This window comes from Pleurodeles waltl, unplaced genomic scaffold, assembly GCF_031143425.1.
Source record: "Pleurodeles waltl isolate 20211129_DDA unplaced genomic scaffold, aPleWal1.hap1.20221129 scaffold_72, whole genome shotgun sequence".
In the NCBI taxonomy this organism is placed as follows: Eukaryota; Metazoa; Chordata; class Amphibia; order Caudata; family Salamandridae; genus Pleurodeles; species Pleurodeles waltl.
The window spans coordinates 12,468-29,251 of record NW_027150393.1 but is presented as its reverse complement, the minus strand read 5'-3'; the positions used below and the strand labels follow the sequence as shown (position 1 = coordinate 29,251).

Below are 16,784 nucleotides of genomic sequence, written 5' to 3'. Positions count from 1 at the left end.
TATCGCCACCGGAGCATCACTTTTAGTGACGCCCCGGTGGCACTATGCACTGCGCGGTATTTACAAGATGGCGTTCAGCCACTTTTTGTGGCTTAACACCACCTTGTAAATACGGCCCCTTAGCACGCAGCGCGTTCCCTGGAAGGGGCGTGCAATGGGTGTTGTTGGGAGTGTGCCACAGCAACACCATAGCATTTTGATGCTGCTCCAGATTTAGGAGTTGGCGTAAATCTGCGTCAGCACCAAAATCCAACGCCATCCCAGGGGTGTCGTTAGAGTGGCGCACTGAGGAGAAATGTTTTCATTTCTCCTTGTTTTTGCTCTTTCTATGTGTGATGCATTCTGCAGCACACATAGAAGTAAGAGCAAATCACCATTGAAGATTTTTTTTTTGGGCAGGAAGGTGTCCCTTCCTGCACAAAAACAATTTCCCCCTCAACGCAGTCATCCTTTTACCATGGTGAAAGAACAGCTGCGTTGGCGCTCAGCAGCTAATTTAGAGCTGGCGCAGGGGGAAGCACAGGGGTGCGCTGTATTCTACTAAATACGGCGCTTCCCTGCATTTTGAAAATGACGGCGCGTGGGGCTTGCAAATTTGGCACAGCGTCGCGCTTAGTCATTTTCTTGTAAATCTGGGCCAAAATGTCTAAAGGATAGAGGCTTTTTATGTCATGTTCGATGAAGACCATGCAAATGACTCTAGTCGTACTGCAGAAGAGAGCACCATGTGCAGTTTCTTGCTTTGGGATGTAGTCTCCCACTCTCTGTCACCAACCCTCCGAGCAGGGTCGGAGCCGTTGCATTTCTGTGCCCAGGCTCGTTGGTCTAGGGGTATGATTCTCGCTTAGGGTGCGAGAGGTCCCAGGTTCAAATCCCGGACGAGCCCATTTTAGCAGAAAACAATCAAATCCTGCTCAAAATACACAAGCGCTCAACATTTCTCATTCCACTCGAAGCATTGTTGCGCAAAACATATTTTTTGCCTCAGGCGAAAAATAGATTACAATGCCTTGGCTTCCTTCCTGCTTGCTCTCAGTGCGCCCTGTGTGATGATTTCACAGGCTCTCCTTCCTGGCATTTAGGCATCAGATATTTGTCTGTCTCTGCCCGCAGCTGTGGGATTTTTCAGGACGTCTGAGTGTATGCATGCTGGCTGACACCGCTGCAATTTTCACACTTACCCCTCGCATTCCGAGCAACTGCTGATAAAGTATAGAGGAAATCGTGCAAACATATGAGGGGAACTGTGCTCCTTCAGTCAAACCAGCAAGCTTGTTTCTGTAGTGTAGTGGTTATCACGTTCGCCTCACACGCGAAAGGTCCCCGGTTCGAGACCGGGCAGAAACACTTGGCAGCAGCAGCTTTTGTGTTTGCTCCCTAAAACCTCAGTCTCTCTCAATGCACACTTAGACAGAAATGACCTTTAAAAACTTGTGACCTGTGTAAAACGTGCTTTACTATTGCAGGACGCTAAAAAGTTATCTGCATCCCTCGGTGGTCGTGCATGTGCATTGTTTCTTGTTCATTTTTTTTTTTTTTTTCTTGGCCATGTTATGTTGTGGGGCCTTTAAAGCTGTGACTTTGATAGGAACATTGCAAGCGGCAAAATCAACAAGTGCAGACTGAAGAGTCCGACCTGCACACTGTTTTGGCTGTCAGGATGGCCGAGTGGTCTAAGGCGCCAGACTCAAGAGAGCTTGATCTTTAGTGAAGCTGAGCCTTCTGGTCTCTTCATGGAGGCGTGGGTTCAAATCTCACTTCTGACAGGTGTATTTTCTTCCCTTAAATCTTTCTCTGCTTGCAGAGCCAGCTCCTCACACCACTATCTTTGGAAGCTGCTGTGGCATGTGAGGAGAAATCCACCAACCCATCGGCTGGGCCCTCAATCAAAATTCTGTGTATTACTGGAAGGGGCGTCTCAGGCACACCTTCTGTTAGAGCTGCACTTTATGACAGTAACTACCATGCTGGTTTCTACTTAAGCAGTTGATTCTATCGTTTGAAGTGAGGCTCTCCTGCCACCTTTTGGGCAAAGAAGACACTGCCCCTGCAACAACACAGGCAGACAAGCTCAAACTAGGTTTCTTGGTTAGGTGGGCGGAGCATATTGGCAATGGTGCCTCCTCGTGACTTGCAATTTACATGAAGAAGACAGAGAGGCAGCTGGGAGTAGGCAGTACCCATGAACCCCTGAACACTGTCTTGCGACTAGCACACAATTCTGAAATGAGGCGGGGGAAAGGAGGTGATTTCCCCATCAAGGGCCATTCCGGGAAATCAGCCACCCTGCGTCTCCCAGGTGAGTGTTTCAGGCCTATGAGCCACTAATATAAATCTCGCCTGATCGAGCCTGATCGAGCAAGTGTGCTTGAATCCAAGAGGCATGCTCCTCTGGCTCAAGAGCTAGCAGGCCCTTCAGTGCTTCTGGTTGGGAAGTCTAAGGTGCAAGGGTCCATGACTTGCAGCGGGTTACAACTACCAGAAAGGGTCTGCTTTTCACATCAGTGCCCTAGTTCAGCTCACTGGCACAGGGCATTTTGACTACCTCTTGCCTTGCTAGAGACAAACAAAAAATCCTTGACAGAAAACATCAATTGCTATGGCACGCTTAGAGAGAGAGAGCCTCCAAATGGCCCTGCTTTTCGGAAAGACGCTTCAGAAGATGTTTCAAATGACTATGCCGCGGCAGTCTAGTTGGTATAGGGGTATGATTCTCGCTTCGGGTGTGAGAGAACCTCGGTTCAAATCCCAGACAAACCCCTACCTTTATAGGTTCAGTCTGTGTTTTAAACAGGAGTATTTATGCTTTTCACTCTTGTAAGATGTCATGTTGCAATTCAATACATGCTTTATACTGGCGTCGAGACGGTTCAGCATCATGAAGGTATGCGAGATTTCTTTGCAACTGCTTTTCTGTGCTGGAGCAGCAGTGCTCGTAGGAACATTAAATGCACAGTGCTTCTCCATGGTAATTTCGGGTCCAGTTCTGAAATCACCTCTTGGAATGAAAGTGATCCCAGTTCCTTTCTTCCAAGGGAAGAGATCGTGTTCCGGAAGGCTCAGCTTTGAGCGTCATGAACATTGGCCCTCATCCTTGCATCCCAGTCCAATGCATAGCCACATAAAGCAAGCAGGTGTGTCTGTTTCCATAGTGTGGTGGTTCCAGTACAATGCATAGCCACATGAAGCAAGCCGGCAAGTGTGTCTGTTTGTCTAGTGTAGTGGTTATCATGCGCACCTCACATGCGAAAGGTCCCTGGTTCGAGTCGCTGGGCTTTTTCACAGTATTTGCATTTCCTGCCTCACCTGACAGGCAAGCTGAGATAAAAGAGACTGTGTCTATCCCTCACCATCGTGAGGTACTACGCTCCTGGGGCATCTGTCACAGCTCACCAAGAGGAGTTGCGCCAGCTTACGGCAGTCAGTTGCTCACTGTTTGACCTTTGCAATGAAGCCTGAGCCTACAGCATTCAAGCCAGCCAAGGAAGGAAGGTACGAGAGCGAAAATAGCTTTCCTGCCCTCACCAAGAACACACACCTTGAGCAAATAAAGTGCCACACTTACAAGGTCCTATCGCCACCGGAGCATCACTTTTAGTGACGCCCCGGTGGCACTATGCACTGCGCGGTATTTACAAGATGGCGTTCAGCCACTTTTTGTGGCTTAACACCACCTTGTAAAAACGGCCCCTTAGCACGCAGCGCGTTCCCTGGAAGGGGCGTGCAATGGGTGTTGTTGGGAGTGTGCCACAGCAACACCATAGCATTTTGATGCTGCTCCAGATTTAGGAGTTGGCGTAAATCTGCGTCAGCACCAAAATCCAACGCCATCCCAGGGGTCTCGTTAGAGTGGCGCACTGAGGAGAAATGTTTTCATTTCTCCTTGTTTTTGCTCTTTCTATGTGTGATGCATTCTGCAGCACACATAGAAGTAAGAGCAAATCACCATTGAAGATTTTTTTTTTGGGCAGGAAGGTGTCCCTTCCTGCACAAAAACAATTTCCCCCTCAACGCAGTCATCCTTGTACCATGGTGCAAGAACGGCTGCGTTGGCGCTCAGCAGCTAATTTAGAGCTGGCGCAGGGGGAAGCACAGGGGTGCGCTGTATTCTACTAAATACGGCGCTTCCCTGCATTTTGAAAATGACGGCGCGTGGGGCTTGCAAATTTGGCACAGCGTCGCGCTTAGTCATTTTCTTGTAAATCTGGGCCAAAATGTCTAAAGGATAGAGGCTTTTTATGTCATGTTCGATGAAGACCATGCAAATGACTCTAGTCGTACTGCAGAAGAGAGCACCATGTGCAGTTTCTTGCTTTGGGATGTAGTCTCCCACTCTCTGTCACCAACCCTCCGAGCAGGGTCAGAGCCGTTGCATTTCTGTGCCCAGGCTCGTTGGTCTAGGGGTATGATTCTCGCTTAGGGTGCGACATGTCCCAGGTTCAAATCCCGGACTAGCCCATTTTAGCGGAAAACAATCAAATCCTGCTCAAAATACACAACCCCTCAACATTTCTCATTCCACTCGAAGCATTGTTGCGCAAAACATATTTTTTGCCTCAGGCGAAAAATGGATTACAATGCCTTGGCTTCCTTCCTGCTTGCTCTCAGTGCGCCCTGTGTGATGATTTCACAGGCTCTCCTTCCTGGCATTTACGCATCAGATATTTGTCTGTCTCTGCCCGCAGCTGTGGGATTTTTCAGGACGTCTGAGTGTATGCATGCTGGCTGACACCGCTGCAATTTTCACACTTACCCCTCGCATTCCGAGCAACTGCTGATAAAGTATAGAGGAAATCGTGCAAACATATGAGGGGAACTGTGCTCCTTCAGTCAAACCAGCAAGCTTGTTTCTGTAGTGTAGTGGTTATCACGTTCGCCTCACACGCGAAAGGTCCCCGGTTCGAGACTGGGCAGAAACACTTGGCAGCAGCAGCTTTTGTGTTTGCTCCCTAAAACCTCAGTCTCTCTCAATGCACACTTAGACAGAAATGACCTTTAAAAACTTGTGACCTGTGTAAAACGTGCTTTACTATTGCAGGACGCTTAAAAGTTATCTGCATCCCTCGGTGGTCGTGCATGTGCATTGTTTCTTGTTCTGTTTTTTTTTTTTTTTCTTGGCCATGTTATATTGTGGGGCCTTTAAAGCTGTGACTTTGATAGGAACATTGCAAGCGGCAAAATCAACAAGTGCAGACTGAAGAGTCCGACCTGCACACTGTTTTGGCTGTCAGGATGGCCGAGTGGTCTAAGGCGCCAGACTCAAGAGAGCTTGATCTTCAGTGAAGCTGAGCCTTCTGGTCTCTTCATGGAGGAGTGGGTTCAAATCCCACTTCTGACAGGTGTATTTTCTTCCCTTAAATCTTGCTCTGCTTTGGAAGCTGCTGTGGCATGTGAGGAGAAATCCACCAACCCATCGGCTGGGCCCTCAATCAAAATTCTGTGTATTACTGGAAGGGGCGTCTCAGGCACACCTTCTGTTAGAGCTTCACTTTATGACAGTAACTACCATGCTGGTTTCTACTTAAGCAGTTGATTCTATTGTTTGAAGTGAGGCTCTCCTGCCACCTTTTGGGCAAAGAAGACACTGCCCCTGCAACAACACAGGCAGACAAGCTCAAACTAGGTTTCTTGGTTAGGTGGGCGGAGCATATTGGCAATGGTGCCTCCTCGTGACTTGCAATTTACATGAAGAAGACAGAGAGGCAGCTGGGAGTAGGCAGTACCCATGAACCCCTGAACACTGTCTTGCGACTAGCACACAATTCTGAAATGAGGCGGGGGAAAGGAGGTGATTTCCCCATCAAGGGCCATTCCGGGAAATCAGCCACCCTGCGTCTCCCAGGTGAGTGTTTCAGGCCTATGAGCCACTAATATAAATCTCGCCTGATCGAGCCTAATCGAGCGCTGATCGAGGAAGTGTGTTTGAATCCAAGAGGCATGCTCCTCTGGCTCAAGAGCTAGCAGGCCCTTCAGTGCTTCTGGTTGGGAAGTCTAAGGTGCAAGGGTCCATGACTTGCAGCGGGTTACAACTACCAGAAAGGGTCTGCTTTTCACATCAGTGCCCTAGTTCAGCTCACTGGCACAGGGCATTTTGACTACCTCTTGCCTTGCTAGAGACAAACAAAAAATCCTTGACAGAAAACATCAATTGCTATGGCACGCTTAGAGAGAGAGAGCCTCCAAATGGCCCTGCTTTTCGGAAAGACGCTTCAGAAGATGTTTCAAATGACTACGCAGCGGCAGTCTAGTTGGTATAGGGGTATGATTCTCGCTTCGGGTGTGAGAGGACCTCGGTTCAAATCCCAGACAAACCCCTACCTTTATAGGTTCAGTCTGTGTTTTAAACAGGAGCATTTCTGCTTTTCACTCTTGTAAGATGTCATGTTGCAATGCAATACATGCTTTATACTGGCGTCGAGACGGTTCAGCATCATGAAGGTATGCGAGATTTCTTTGCAACTGCTTTTCTGTGCTGGAGCAGCAGTGCTCGTAGGAACATTAAATGCACAGTGCTTCTCCATGGTAATTTCGGGTCCAGTTCTGAAATCACCTCTTGGAATGAAAGTGATCCCAGTTCCTTTCTTCCAAGGGAAGAGATCGTGTTCCGGAAGGCTCAGCTTTGAGCGTCATGAACATTGGCCCTCATCCTTGCATCCCAGTCCAATGCATAGCCACATAAAGCAAGCAGGTGTGTCTGTTTCCATAGTGTGGTGGTTCCAGTACAATGCATAGCCACATGAAGCAAGCCGGCAAGTGTGTCTGTTTGTGTAGTGTAGTGGTTATCATGCGCACCTCACATGCGAAAGGTCCCTGGTTCGAGTCGCTGGGCTTTTTCACAGTATTTGCATTTCCTGCCTCACCTGACAGGCAAGCTGAGATTAAAGAGACTGTGTCTATCCCTCACCATCGTGAGGTACTACGCTCCTGGGGCATCTGTCACAGCTCACCAAGAGGAGTTGCGCCAGCTTACGGCAGTCAGTTGCTCACTGTTTGACCTTTGCAATGAAGCCTGAGCCTACAGCATTCAAGCCAGCCAAGGAAGGAAGGTACGAGAGCGAAAATAGCTTTCCTGCCCTCACCAAGAACACACACCTTGAGCAAATAAAGTGCCAGACCTACAAGGTCCTATCGCCACCGGAGCATCACTTTTAGTGACGCCCCGGTGGCACTATGCACTGCGCGGTATTTACAAGATGGCGTTCAGCCACTTTTTGTGGCTTAACACCACCTTGTAAATACGGCCCCTTAGCACGCAGCGCGTTCCCTGGAAGGGGCGTGCAATGGGTGTTGTTGGGAGTGTGCCACAGCAACACCATAGCATTTTGATGCTGCTCCAGATTTAGGAGTTGGCGTAAATCTGCGTCAGCACCAAAATCCAACGCCAACCCAGGGGTGTCGTTAGAGTGGCGCACTGAGGAGAAATGTTTTCATTTCTCCTTGTTTTTGCTCTTTCTATGTGTGATGCATTCTGCAGCACACATAGAAGTAAGAGCAAATCACCATTGAAGATTTTTTTTTTGGGCAGGAAGGTGTCCCTTCCTGCACAAAAACAATTTCCCCCTCAACGCAGTCATCCTTTTACCATGGTGAAAGAACAGCTGCGTTGGCGCTCAGCAGCTAATTTAGAGCTGGCGCAGGGGGAAGCACAGGGGTGCGCTGTATTCTACTAAATACGGCGCTTCCCTGCATTTTGAAAATGACGGCGCGTGGGGCTTGCAAATTTGGCACAGCGTCGCGCTTAGTCACTTTCTTGTAAATCTGGGCCAAAATGTCTAAAGGATAGAGGCTTTTTATGTCATGTTCGATGAAGACCATGCAAATGACTCTAGTCGTACTGCAGAAGAGAGCACCATGTGCAGTTTCTTGCTTTGGGATGTAGTCTCCCACTCTCTGTCACCAACCCTCCGAGCAGGGTCGGAGCCGTTGCATTTCTGTGCCCAGGCTCGTTGGTCTAGGGGTATGATTCTCGCTTAGGGTGCGAGAGGTCCCAGGTTCAAATCCCGGACGAGCCCATTTTAGCAGAAAACAATCAAATCCTGCTCAAAATACACAAGCGCTCAACATTTCTCATTCCACTCGAAGCATTGTTGCGCAAAACATATTTTTTGCCTCAGGCGAAAAATGGATTACAATGCCTTGGCTTCCTTCCTGCTTGCTCTCAGTGCGCCCTGTGTGATGATTTCACAGGCTCTCCTTCCTGGAATTTAGGCATCAGATATTTGTCTGTCTCTGCCCGCAGCTGTGGGATTTTTCAGGACGTCTGAGTGTATGCATGCTGGCTGACACCGCTGCAATTTTCACACTTACCCCTCGCATTCCGAGCAACTGCTGATAAAGTATAGAGGAAATCGTGCAAACATATGAGGGGAACTGTGCTCCTTCAGTCAAACCAGCAAGCTTGTTTCTGTAGTGTAGTGGTTATCACGTTCGCCTCACACGCGAAAGGTCCCCGGTTCGAGACCGGGCAGAAACACTTGGCAGCAGCAGCTTTTGTGTTTGCTCCCTAAAACCTCAGTCTCTCAATGCACACTTAGACAGAAATGACCTTTAAAAACTTGTGACCTGTGTAAAACGTGCTTTACTATTGCAGGACGCTAAAAAGTTATCTGCATCCCTCGGTGGTCGTGCATGTGCATTGTTTCTTGTTCTGTTTTTTTTTTTTTTTCTTGGCCATGTTATGTTGTGGGGCCTTTAAAGCTGTGACTTTGATAGGAACATTGCAAGCGGCAAAATCAACAAGTGCAGACTGAAGAGTCCGACCTGCACACTGTTTTGGCTGTCAGGATGGCCGAGTGGTCTAAGGCGCCAGACTCAAGAGAGCTTGATCTTTAGTGAAGCTGAGCCTTCTGGTCTCTTCATGGAGGCGTGGGTTCAAATCTCACTTCTGACAGGTGTATTTTCTTCCCTTAAATCTTTCTCTGCTTGCAGAGCCAGCTCCTCACACCACTATCTTTGGAAGCTGCTGTGGCATGTGAGGAGAAACCCACCAACCCATCGGCTGGGCCCTCAATCAAAATTCTGTGTATTACTGGAAGGGGCGTCTCAGGCACACCTTCTGTTAGAGCTGCACTTTATGACAGTAACTACCATGCTGGTTTCTACTTAAGCAGTTGATTCTATCGTTTGAAGTGAGGCTCTCCTGCCACCTTTTGGGCAAAGAAGACACTGCCCCTGCAACAACACAGGCAGACAAGCTCAAACTAGGTTTCTTGGTTAGGTGGGCGGAGCATATTGGCAATGGTGCCTCCTCGTGACTTGCAATTTACATGAAGAAGACAGAGAGGCAGCTGGGAGTAGGCAGTACCCATGAACCCCTGAACACTGTCTTGCGACTAGCACACAATTCTGAAATGAGGCGGGGGAAAGGAGGTGATTTCCCCATCAAGGGCCATTCCGGGAAATCAGCCACCCTGCGTCTCCCAGGTGAGTGTTTCAGGCCTATGAGCCACTAATACAAATCTCGCCTGATCGAGCGCTGATCGAGCAAGTGTGCTTGAATCCAAGAGGCATGCTCCTCTGGCTCAAGAGCTAGCAGGCCCTTCAGTGCTTCTGGTTGGGAAGTCTAAGGTGCAAGGGTCCATGACTTGCAGCGGGTTACAACTACCAGAAAGGGTCTGCTTTTCACATCAGTGCCCTAGTTCAGCTCACTGGCACAGGGCATTTTGACTACCTCTTGCCTTGCTAGAGACAAACAAAAAATCCTTGACAGAAAACATCAATTGCTATGGCACGCTTAGAGAGAGAGAGCCTCCAAATGGCCCTGCTTTTCGGAAAGACGCTTCAGAAGATGTTTCAAATGACTATGCTGCGGCAGTCTAGTTGGTATAGGGGTATGATTCTCGCTTCGGGTGTGAGAGGACCTCGGTTCAAATCCCAGACAAACCCCTACCTTTATAGGTTCAGTCTGTGTTTTAAACAGGAGTATTTATGCTTTTCACTCTTGTAAGATGTCATGTTGCAATTCAATACATGCTTTATACTGGCGTCGAGACGGTTCAGCATCATGAAGGTATGCGAGATTTCTTTGCAACTGCTTTTCTGTGCTGGAGCAGCAGTGCTCGTAGGAACATTAAATGCACAGTGCTTCTCCATGGTAATTTCGGGTCCAGTTCTGAAATCACCTCTTGGAATGAAAGTGATCCCAGTTCCTTTCTTCCAAGGGAAGAGATCGTGTTCCGGAAGGCTCAGCTTTGAGCGTCATGAACATTGGCCCTCATCCTTGCATCCCAGTCCAATGCATAGCCACATAAAGCAAGCAGGTGTGTCTGTTTCCATAGTGTGGTGGTTCCAGTACAATGCATAGCCACATGAAGCAAGCCGGCAAGTGTGTCTGTTTGTGTAGTGTAGTGGTTATCATGCGCACCTCACATGCGAAAGGTCCCTGGTTCGAGTCGCTGGGCTTTTTCACAGTATTTGCATTTCCTGCCTCACCTGACAGGCAAGCTGAGATAAAAGAGACTGTGTCTATCCCTCACCATCGTGAGGTACTACGCTCCTGGGGCATCTGTCACAGCTCACCAAGAGGAGTTGCGCCAGCTTACGGCAGTCAGTTGCTCACTGTTTGACCTTTGCAATGAAGCCTGAGCCTACAGCATTCAAGCCAGCCAAGGAAGGAAGGTACGAGAGCGAAAATAGCTTTCCTGCCCTCACCAAGAACACACACCTTGAGCAAATAAAGTGCCAGACCTACAAGGTCCTATCGCCACCGGAGCATCACTTTTAGTGACGCCCCGGTGGCACTATGCACTGCGCGGTATTTACAAGATGGCGTTCAGCCACTTTTTGTGGCTTAACACCACCTTGTAAATACGGCCCCTTAGCACGCAGCGCGTTCCCTGGAAGGGGCGTGCAATGGGTGTTGTTGGGAGTGTGCCACAGCAACACCATAGCATTTTGATGCTGCTCCAGATTTAGGAGTTGGCGTAAATCTGCGTCAGCACCAAAATCCAACGCCATCCCAGGGGTGTCGTTAGAGTGGCGCACTGAGGAGAAATGTTTTCATTTCTCCTTGTTTTTGCTCTTTCTATGTGTGATGCATTCTGCAGCACACATAGAAGTAAGAGCAAATCACCATTGAAGATTTTTTTTTTGGGCAGGAAGGTGTCCCTTCCTGCACAAAAACAATTTCCCCCTCAACGCAGTCATCCTTTTACCATGGTGAAAGAACAGCTGCGTTGGCGCTCAGCAGCTAATTTAGAGCTGGCGCAGGGGGAAGCACAGGGGTGCGCTGTATTCTACTAAATACGGCGCTTCCCTGCATTTTGAAAATGACGGCGCGTGGGGCTTGCAAATTTGGCACAGCGTCGCGCTTAGTCATTTTCTTGTAAATCTGGGCCAAAATGTCTAAAGGATAGAGGCTTTTTATGTCATGTTCGATGAAGACCATGCAAATGACTCTAGTCGTACTGCAGAAGAGAGCACCATGTGCAGTTTCTTGCTTTGGGATGTAGTCTCCCACTCTCTGTCACCAACCCTCCGAGCAGGGTCGGAGCCGTTGCATTTCTGTTCCCAGGCTCGTTGGTCTAGGGGTATGATTCTCGCTTAGGGTGCGAGAGGTCCCAGGTTCAAATCCCGGACGAGCCCATTTTAGCAGAAAACAATCAAATCCTGCTCAAAATACACAAGCGCTCAACATTTCTCATTCCACTCGAAGCATTGTTGCGCAAAACATATTTTTTGCCTCAGGCGAAAAATAGATTACAATGCCTTGGCTTCCTTCCTGCTTGCTCTCAGTGCGCCCTGTGTGATGATTTCACAGGCTCTCCTTCCTGGCATTTAGGCATCAGATATTTGTCTGTCTCTGCCCGCAGCTGTGGGATTTTTCAGGACGTCTGAGTGTATGCATGCTGGCTGACACCGCTGCAATTTTCACACTTACCCCTCGCATTCCGAGCAACTGCTGATAAAGTATAGAGGAAATCGTGCAAACATATGAGGGGAACTGTGCTCCTTCAGTCAAACCAGCAAGCTTGTTTCTGTAGTGTAGTGGTTATCACGTTCGCCTCACACGCGAAAGGTCCCCGGTTCGAGACCGGGCAGAAACACTTGGCAGCAGCAGCTTTTGTGTTTGCTCCCTAAAACCTCAGTCTCTCTCAATGCACACTTAGACAGAAATGACCTTTAAAAACTTGTGACCTGTGTAAAACGTGCTTTACTATTGCAGGACGCTAAAAAGTTATCTGCATCCCTCGGTGGTCGTGCATGTGCATTGTTTCTTGTTCATTTTTTTTTTTTTTTTCTTGGCCATGTTATGTTGTGGGGCCTTTAAAGCTGTGACTTTGATAGGAACATTGCAAGCGGCAAAATCAACAAGTGCAGACTGAAGAGTCCGACCTGCACACTGTTTTGGCTGTCAGGATGGCCGAGTGGTCTAAGGCGCCAGACTCAAGAGAGCTTGATCTTTAGTGAAGCTGAGCCTTCTGGTCTCTTCATGGAGGCGTGGGTTCAAATCTCACTTCTGACAGGTGTATTTTCTTCCCTTAAATCTTGCTCTGCTTGCAGAGCCAGCTCCTCACACCACTATCTTTGGAAGCTGCTGTGGCATGTGAGGAGAAATCCACCAACCCATCGGCTGGGCCCTCAATCAAAATTCTGTGTATTACTGGAAGGGGCGTCTCAGGCACACCTTCTGTTAGAGCTGCACTTTATGACAGTAACTACCATGCTGGTTTCTACTTAAGCAGTTGATTCTATCGTTTGAAGTGAGGCTCTCCTGCCACCTTTTGGGCAAAGAAGACACTGCCCCTGCAACAACACAGGCAGACAAGCTCAAACTAGGTTTCTTGGTTAGGTGGGCGGAGCATATTGGCAATGGTGCCTCCTCGTGACTTGCAATTTACATGAAGAAGACAGAGAGGCAGCTGGGAGTAGGCAGTACCCATGAACCCCTGAACACTGTCTTGCGACTAGCACACAATTCTGAAATGAGGCGGGGGAAAGGAGGTGATTTCCCCATCAAGGGCCATTCCGGGAAATCAGCCACCCTGCGTCTCCCAGGTGAGTGTTTCAGGCCTATGAGCCACTAATATAAATCTCGCCTGATCGAGCCTGATCGAGCAAGTGTGCTTGAATCCAAGAGGCATGCTCCTCTGGCTCAAGAGCTAGCAGGCCCTTCAGTGCTTCTGGTTGGGAAGTCTAAGGTGCAAGGGTCCATGACTTGCAGCAGGTTACAACTACCAGAAAGGGTCTGCTTTTCACATCAGTGCCCTAGTTCAGCTCACTGGCACAGGGCATTTTGACTACCTCTTGCCTTGCTAGAGACAAACAAAAAATCCTTGACAGAAAACATCAATTGCTATGGCACGCTTAGAGAGAGAGAGCCTCCAAATGGCCCTGCTTTTCAGAAAGACGCTTCAGAAGATGTTTCAAATGACTATGCCGCGGCAGTCTAGTTGGTATAGGGGTATGATTCTCGCTTCGGGTGTGAGAGAACCTCGGTTCAAATCCCAGACAAACCCCTACCTTTATAGGTTCAGTCTGTGTTTTAAACAGGAGTATTTATGCTTTTCACTCTTGTAAGATGTCATGTTGCAATTCAATACATGCTTTATACTGGCGTCGAGACGGTTCAGCATCATGAAGGTATGCGAGATTTCTTTGCAACTGCTTTTCTGTGCTGGAGCAGCAGTGCTCGTAGGAACATTAAATGCACAGTGCTTCTCCATGGTAATTTCGGGTCCAGTTCTGAAATCACCTCTTGGAATGAAAGTGATCCCAGTTCCTTTCTTCCAAGGGAAGAGATCGTGTTCCGGAAGGCTCAGCTTTGAGCGTCATGAACATTGGCCCTCATCCTTGCATCCCAGTCCAATGCATAGCCACATAAAGCAAGCAGGTGTGTCTGTTTCCATAGTGTGGTGGTTCCAGTACAATGCATAGCCACATGAAGCAAGCCGGCAAGTGTGTCTGTTTGTCTAGTGTAGTGGTTATCATGCGCACCTCACATGCGAAAGGTCCCTGGTTCGAGTCGCTGGGCTTTTTCACAGTATTTGCATTTCCTGCCTCACCTGACAGGCAAGCTGAGATAAAAGAGACTGTGTCTATCCCTCACCATCGTGAGGTACTACGCTCCTGGGGCATCTGTCACAGCTCACCAAGAGGAGTTGCGCCAGCTTACGGCAGTCAGTTGCTCACTGTTTGACCTTTGCAATGAAGCCTGAGCCTACAGCATTCAAGCCAGCCAAGGAAGGAAGGTACGAGAGCGAAAATAGCTTTCCTGCCCTCACCAAGAACACACACCTTGAGCAAATAAAGTGCCAGACTTACAAGGTCCTATCGCCACCGGAGCATCACTTTTAGTGACGCCCCGGTGGCACTATGCACTGCGCGGTATTTACAAGATGGCGTTCAGCCACTTTTTGTGGCTTAACACCACCTTGTAAAAACGGCCCCTTAGCACGCAGCGCGTTCCCTGGAAGGGGCGTGCAATGGGTGTTGTTGGGAGTGTTCCACAGCAACACCATAGCATTTTGATGCTGCTCCAGATTTAGGAGTTGGCGTAAATCTGCGTCAGCACCAAAATCCAACGCCATCCCAGGGGTGTCGTTAGAGTGGCGCACTGAGGAGAAATGTTTTCATTTCTCCTTGTTTTTGCTCTTTCTATGTGTGATGCATTCTGCAGCACACATAGAAGTAAGAGCAAATCACCATTGAAGATTTTTTTTTTGGGCAGGAAGGTGTCCCTTCCTGCACAAAAACAATTTCCCCCTCAACGCAGTCATCCTTGTACCATGGTGCAAGAACGGCTGCGTTGGCGCTCAGCAGCTAATTTAGAGCTGGCGCAGGGGGAAGCACAGGGGTGCGCTGTATTCTACTAAATACGGCGCTTCCCTGCATTTTGAAAATGACGGCGCGTGGGGCTTGCAAATTTGGCACAGCGTCGCGCTTAGTCATTTTCTTGTAAATCTGGGCCAAAATGTCTAAAGGATAGAGGCTTTTTATGTCATGTTCGATGAAGACCATGCAAATGACTCTAGTCGTACTGCAGAAGAGAGCACCATGTGCAGTTTCTTGCTTTGGGATGTAGTCTCCCACTCTCTGTCACCAACCCTCCGAGCAGGGTCAGAGCCGTTGCATTTCTGTGCCCAGGCTCGTTGGTCTAGGGGTATGATTCTCGCTTAGGGTGCGAGATGTCCCAGGTTCAAATCCCGGACTAGCCCATTTTAGCGGAAAACAATCAAATCCTGCTCAAAATACACAACCCCTCAACATTTCTCATTCCACTCGAAGCATTGTTGCCCAAAACATATTTTTTGCCTCAGGCGAAAAATGGATTACAATGCCTTGGCTTCCTTCCTGCTTGCTCTCAGTGCGCCCTGTGTGATGATTTCACAGGCTCTCCTTCCTGGCATTTAGGCATCAGATATTTGTCTGTCTCTGCCCGCAGCTGTGGGATTTTTCAGGACGTCTGAGTGTATGCATGCTGGCTGACACCGCTGCAATTTTCACACTTACCCCTCGCATTCCGAGCAACTGCTGATAAAGTATAGAGGAAATCGTGCAAACATATGAGGGGAACTGTGCTCCTTCAGTCAAACCAGCAAGCTTGTTTCTGTAGTGTAGTGGTTATCACGTTCGCCTCACACGCGAAAGGTCCCCGGTTCGAGACTGGGCAGAAACACTTGGCAGCAGCAGCTTTTGTGTTTGCTCCCTAAAACCTCAGTCTCTCTCAATGCACACTTAGACAGAAATGACCTTTAAAAACTTGTGACCTGTGTAAAACGTGCTTTACTATTGCAGGACGCTAAAAAGTTATCTGCATCCCTCGGTGGTCGTGCATGTGCATTGTTTCTTGTTCTGTTTTTTTTTTTTTTTCTTGGCCATGTTATATTGTGGGGCCTTTAAAGCTGTGACTTTGATAGGAACATTGCAAGCGGCAAAATCAACAAGTGCAGACTGAAGAGTCCGACCTGCACACTGTTTTGGCTGTCAGGATGGCCGAGTGGTCTAAGGCGCCAGACTCAAGAGAGCTTGATCTTCAGTGAAGCTGAGCCTTCTGGTCTCTTCATGGAGGAGTGGGTTCAAATCCCACTTCTGACAGGTGTATTTTCTTCCCTTAAATCTTGCTCTGCTTTGGAAGCTGCTGTGGCATGTGAGGAGAAATCCACCAACCCATCGGCTGGGCCCTCAATCAAAATTCTGTGTATTACTGGAAGGGGCGTCTCAGGCACACCTTCTGTTAGAGCTTCACTTTATGACAGTAACTACCATGCTGGTTTCTACTTAAGCAGTTGATTCTATCGTTTGAAGTGAGGCTCTCCTGCCACCTTTTGGGCAAAGAAGACACTGCCCCTGCAACAACACAGGCAGACAAGCTCAAACTAGGTTTCTTGGTTAGGTGGGCGGAGCATATTGGCAATGGTGCCTCCTCGTGACTTGCAATTTACATGAAGAAGACAGAGAGGCAGCTGGGAGTAGGCAGTACCCATGAACCCCTGAACACTGTCTTGCGACTAGCACACAATTCTGAAATGAGGCGGGGGAAAGGAGGTGATTTCCCCATCAAGGGCCATTCCGGGAAATCAGCCACCCTGCGTCTCCCAGGTGAGTGTTTCAGGCCTATGAGCCACTAATATAAATCTCGCCTGATCGAGCCTAATCGAGCGCTGATCGAGGAAGTGTGTTTGAATCCAAGAGGCATGCTCCTCTGGCTCAAGAGCTAGCAGGCCCTTCAGTGCTTCTGGTTGGGAAGTCTAAGGTGCAAGGGTCCATGACTTGCAGCGGGTTACAACTACCAGAAAGGGTCTGCTTTTCACATCAGTGCCCTAGTTCAGCTCACTGGCACAGGG

The 16,784-nt window shown here is 48.7% G+C and overlaps 5 non-coding genes across 5 annotated transcripts; all 5 read left to right on the top strand.

Moving 5' to 3' along the window:
* Positions 1-1,274: 1,274 nt before the first annotated feature.
* Positions 1,275-1,347, top strand: TRNAV-CAC (transfer RNA valine (anticodon CAC)). Its single transcript has one exon. It is a non-coding gene; the product is annotated as a tRNA-Val (tRNA).
* Positions 1,348-4,846: 3,499 nt separating this feature from the next.
* Positions 4,847-4,919, top strand: TRNAV-CAC (transfer RNA valine (anticodon CAC)). The gene has a single exon. It is a non-coding gene; the product is annotated as a tRNA-Val (tRNA).
* Positions 4,920-8,400: 3,481 nt separating this feature from the next.
* On the top strand, positions 8,401-8,473 carry TRNAV-CAC (transfer RNA valine (anticodon CAC)). Its single transcript has one exon. It is a non-coding gene; the product is annotated as a tRNA-Val (tRNA).
* A 3,498-nt stretch (positions 8,474-11,971) lies between these two features.
* On the top strand, positions 11,972-12,044 carry TRNAV-CAC (transfer RNA valine (anticodon CAC)). Its single transcript has one exon. It is a non-coding gene; the product is annotated as a tRNA-Val (tRNA).
* Positions 12,045-15,543: 3,499 nt separating this feature from the next.
* TRNAV-CAC (transfer RNA valine (anticodon CAC)) lies at positions 15,544-15,616 on the top strand. The gene has a single exon. It is a non-coding gene; the product is annotated as a tRNA-Val (tRNA).
* The last annotated feature ends 1,168 nt before the right edge of the window (positions 15,617-16,784 follow it).